This window comes from Montipora foliosa, chromosome 1, assembly GCF_036669935.1.
Source record: "Montipora foliosa isolate CH-2021 chromosome 1, ASM3666993v2, whole genome shotgun sequence".
Classification (NCBI taxonomy): Eukaryota; Metazoa; Cnidaria; class Anthozoa; order Scleractinia; family Acroporidae; genus Montipora; species Montipora foliosa.
This window is the reverse complement of record NC_090869.1, coordinates 18,165,500-18,170,499: the sequence shown is the minus strand read 5'-3', so window position 1 is coordinate 18,170,499 and position 5,000 is coordinate 18,165,500. Positions and strand designations below refer to the sequence as shown.

The 5,000-nt window shown below is 37.6% G+C and overlaps 1 protein-coding gene and 1 pseudogene across 1 annotated transcript in view; one reads left to right on the top strand and one right to left on the bottom strand.

The window, feature by feature from the left end:
• LOC137975634 (uncharacterized) overlaps window positions 1-4,197 on the bottom strand; it is a 4,574-nt pseudogene extending 377 nt beyond the window's left edge.
• LOC137991845 (neurexin-4-like) overlaps window positions 1-5,000 on the top strand; it is a 44,915-nt gene that overhangs the window by 5,464 nt on the left and 34,451 nt on the right. The window lies entirely within an intron of this gene.

The window sequence follows — 5,000 nt, the reverse complement described above, 5'->3', positions numbered from 1 at the left end:
TACATACTAAATAGACAGTGAATTCTCAAAAGCTATGATCTTCAAAATTCAATTTCCCATGTGCCAACAAAAAAATGTTTTGTTTACTTTGTTTATCTAGCTCTGATACCCCTGAGTATGTTTTTCTTGTGTTTGTTTATCCAGTGATATAATTTTGAGGCATCCAAATCTTCCAACCTGTCTCGCTTGAAGGCACAGAAATGATTATAAGAACGTCCCACTGTTTCCTCAAAGACATTCAGTTCCTCAGCTCTTTTGATTAGCTCATGCAGATCCCTCTCTTTAGATGGATCAGAATGTTTGCCAGATTTTGCATGTCGTTTCAAAGATTCATCAAGATTATCAAGGATTGATGATGTAGAACTTTCAGCTTTACATATTCTTGATATGGCTGCCTCTGTTAGGTTTGGTCCTAGGTTTTTGATAGCTTGCTTCACATAATTGTTGCTGTGCTCTGTTGCTTCATCCAGAGGAATGTTGGTGCCTTTCTTACCATGATTATTTGTGAACCGGTTCCAAGTAAAACGTTCACTGTCCCTTGGTGACAACAGAGAATGGACCAGAAAAAATTGGTACAAACATTCTTGTGAGTATTTTGTACTATGTGGATCATCTGCTTTACAGTACAGCATGAAATACTTGTACTGTCTCATAAGCCTCATTCCATCACCTTCTTTGATAGCATCGAGGAAATTAAAAAAAAAAAAACAGTCAGCCCAAAGTGCGCAGTTGTAGTTGAAAACATCATCACTTGTATTCTTTGTAACTCCAGAAGAGTCATCATCACCAACTTCGATATTTTCAGTGCTTGCTGTAGTATCTGTTGTTGAGGGAAGTTGTGTGGAGAAAGTGATTTCAGTAGGTGGATCCTTTACTTGAACTGGTGGGTTATGCTTGAGTTCATGATTTCTGCGGCTTTTGCTATCGTACCTAAAAGTGCTCCTGCACCCAGGAAATCGGCAGGGAAATCTGCCATCAGGTGTTGTGTTCTGTTGGCCTAGCAGGTGTTCTTTCTCTTGTTCAGTCACCACAGCATTAATAATGGCATCAACAGAAGAACTTTGGTCAAAAACAAATTCATCAACGACCTTGCCAGCTAGCTCATGTAGCTTATTAAGTTTTTCTGACTTCTTTAGCAAATCTATTTTAGATGGTAAGTTGAACTTTGTTGGCTTTCCAGTCTTGTTTTCAAATCCAAGAACTTTTTTGGCAGCTGCAATGACTCTTGACTGGAAAACAATCTCCAGGAAGTCTCTGTCTGGACGGTACGATGATGTTACATCTCCAGAAACATTTCTTCGGTTAATAAGATTGCGGTCTGAAAACATGGTGCAACTGTCAATTGTTGATTTTCCACTGTAGAATCTGGAGTAGATCAACTGTTGACGAGAAAAAACACTAGTATAGTACAATAAAGTAATGACGATGATGAATCAGTAGTAGACCTATTGTACTCAACATAAGAAATTACAGCGTTTTCAGTGACAAATGTAATTTGTAAAAAAATGTGTTGATAATTTTAATATTGTTTTACTCACACTGAGTAGTTTGACAGCAGCATGCCAATCACCCAGTTGTAAGTTGATTCCTTCAAGTCTGTCTTTAGGAGTGTAACCATTGGCCACAGAGGATATAATATTCACTGCCCGTTCAATTGTAAGCTGGTCTCCGGAAAACAACTGACCATCTATACCACCATTGTGTTTCTGAGGAAGATAATCATGGAACTGCTGTAGAATTTCTATCATGTCCTCATTGGCGTTTTCGTTCTTGAATATTAATCCAAGGGGAACCTGAAAGACAATTTTAAACACTGAGTTGTTATAGTGATACACATATACACTTAGCAGCTGACACTTGCAAGTCAAAGGGGAGTGGAACAAGGATAGATGATAGCAGATAGAAAATACATGACATAAGCACTCTGTGGCTTGAACAACAAGTGGATGAAATGATGAGTTTTAGGATATAGATTACAGAGCATGTACAATTAATGCATTGCTGAGTTGGGTAGGGCTGTGTGGACTTTAGGGGTTTATTAAAAAACCAACACTGTCTTGGCTGCCCTATAACTGCCACTTAAGATTCACTTTGTGTTAATAAATAAATAATTGTGATCAGGTCACTTATGTCTGACTTTATTATTTAAATTTATATTTTAAGAAACACAAGTTTATCCAGCCATACACATTTTTTAATTTAAGCTTTTTGTTAAGGTACCATACATAAATCGTACCCTGAAATTGGATCATATGGCTGAATGAAATACATGTACTTCTGTGATGATTCTAATATGACTGATGTAAAACAAACCTTTTTGGTTTTCTGGGATAATTCATTTGAATATTTATGTGGAATATGTCGGATGCAGGCATCAGCCAAAGGTGCTAAAACATCAAAGTAATCAACCAATATTCTGGAACACAGGATAATGTAGTTAAGCCTCTGACATCTTTGATCCTCCACTGATGGCAAAAACTTCAAATTACAAACATCAAGCAGATTTGCTTTTGGTGCTGAAGACTCCAGCATGGCCCCAGAAACTCTGTCCTCAACCATCTGATGATTTACCCAGTGGAAGTCTTTGTTCTGTGAATCCATAGTCATGTTCTTTCGCTCCAAGTGAATGTCCAAGTTGTCAAAAGAGATAACAAAGCCAGGGTGAGCTGCCTTTTTCAGCTCACATTTCTCTCTTAAAGCTGACTGGATTTCAACGACATTCAGTAGAACAGTGGGTGTGGGAAGCATGTCTTGTAAAGGCAGCATTGCATTTATCTTGAGCAGTCTTCAATTCTCTGTTTTGATTTGAAATTTGCTGTTTTGCTTGGACAAGATCTGCATCATGGTTCTCACCAAGCTCATCAAGTTTTCTCAGGATACTGAAATTTGCATTAGTCAGTTTCATCTTGTTAAATCTGGAGATAGTAGCCTGTTGAGCAAGCAGATATGTACATAGGTTACTGTGTATCCTTCCTATACAAAACAAAGTGAACCTGTTAAGTGTTCATGTCAGCTAACCCATGATACGAATGTGATATATTTTACTAGCTTTCCTTAAAGAGATGAAATAATATAAATTAACAATAGCTTACAGCAATAGACCTTTTTCACTTGTACATTTTGTTTTCCCAATACAGATCATGTGATAATATGCAGGAGACTTGATCCTTTGTCGTGTTCATTAAAAAGAGTACATGCAGACAGATTCATGCTTGCATGTACTCTTTTTAATCAGCAAGATAAAGGATCAAATCTCCTGCATATTATCACATGATCTGTATTGGGAAAACAAAATGTACAAGTGAAAAAGGTCTATTTATCTTGTCCTAAACAAGTAATTAGAAAAGAGATTTTTTTAGATGAATATTTGATAGCATGTCACTTGTACAACCACAAGCTGGCTTGTTACTTTTATTAAAAATAAAAAACAAAACAAAGAACTGGTGAGTTGAATCTGAACATGGCATTCTTGTTTCTTTTTGGTTTTCTCTCTCTCTTTAATTTTCATGAAGGAATAATAATTTGAATGTTAAGAAAGAAAACTTGGCAAGAATTCTGTAAGTAAATTGTACACAATAAAATTGTCATACAAATGCCCTCTCTATTGTAACTGCAGGTGCTTTGTATTGTTATTTTAGATTTATGTTATATGGACTGCACTATGATACATTTTTCAGTAAATATGACTGGGATATATGACCATTTTTAGTGATTACATAAATTCATTCTTTGTATTTAACTGATGGACTCATCTCCCCTCCCCCTACATCTCACTTAATTTAGCACTTCCGGTATGGACCCGTAAACATATTCCATCAGGCATTATGCAAGAAAAGAACTACTATAACTTACCTCGACTGACTTTGATTTGAGAAGTACGCCAAGCACCGAAGCAGTTACATCCATTTTCTCACTCCTTTGCGTTAAAAGTACTGATCCTGCTATGGCAATGCTTGAAAACCAAGAACACTCTTTGGTCCTTTTGTTTACTGCGGAAGTCATCAAGAACGAGTAGAACAGTGGAGCTCTCTCTTTCCACTCGTTGCAGAGGAGTTGCAAGTCGAATTTGGCCAGATCTTCTTTGCCTGATTTTCTTAAAATTGAAGGATTCTTTTTTGAGCACAACGCCGCTACCTCTTTGGACAAAGTTTTCAATACATTTTTAATGAAGTGATTTCTAAGCATTGGATTTTTCATTACGGCATTTGCGATCTGTGAAGGTACGCCATGTGCTAAAGCCTTTCCAATGGTCTGATAGCTTCCACAGAGGGTTTTGTTCATAGTTTTACTAGGATACTGGACGCTCAAAACAGTCTTTGAAGTTTCACTAGTGTTAGTAAGATGATTGGAAGCAGCGGCTTTTGAGGCGATTGGAGTAGAAGTAAGCATCGGTTGAGGAATTTCGCACGGGGGTCTTACTGTCACTTGAGTAGGAAAAGCTTGTAGCACAAGTCCATATGGATGACTTCTAATAGGAGACACACCAATAGAACCAATAGAACCAATAGGAAATCTTGCCGGAGTATTATAACGTACCTGTTGGCTGATCACGGTAGAAATACTAGAATTGGCTGTAGCATTAGAAGTACTAGTGATATTGATCGGATCGAATTGCAAACACTTCGAGGATTTCCCACAGCACGAAGCTTGGGTTTCTCCACCGTCGCTCTCAACGTTCAATAAGCGCTTCGTTCTGGGAAGTTTGCGATCTTTGAAGATTCCATTCAATTCATCTTTGAGCTCTTCGAGATGATCAGAGGCCTTTTTGAACTTGATCAGTCGACGGTAGCACGCTTTACAAACTGACAACTCGCTGGTGGCTGAATAGCAGCTTGCATTCACATCCAGACAGGAATTAATAATCGCCGGAAAATCAAAAGAACTTTTTCCAAAAATATAAATTTTTTCTTTTTTCTGAACTGAAGTGGAACAAATAAAGCAACGATCACTTTGCACAACCTTCTTCGGCGTTTCCTCCATCAAGAAACTACGCTCAAAAC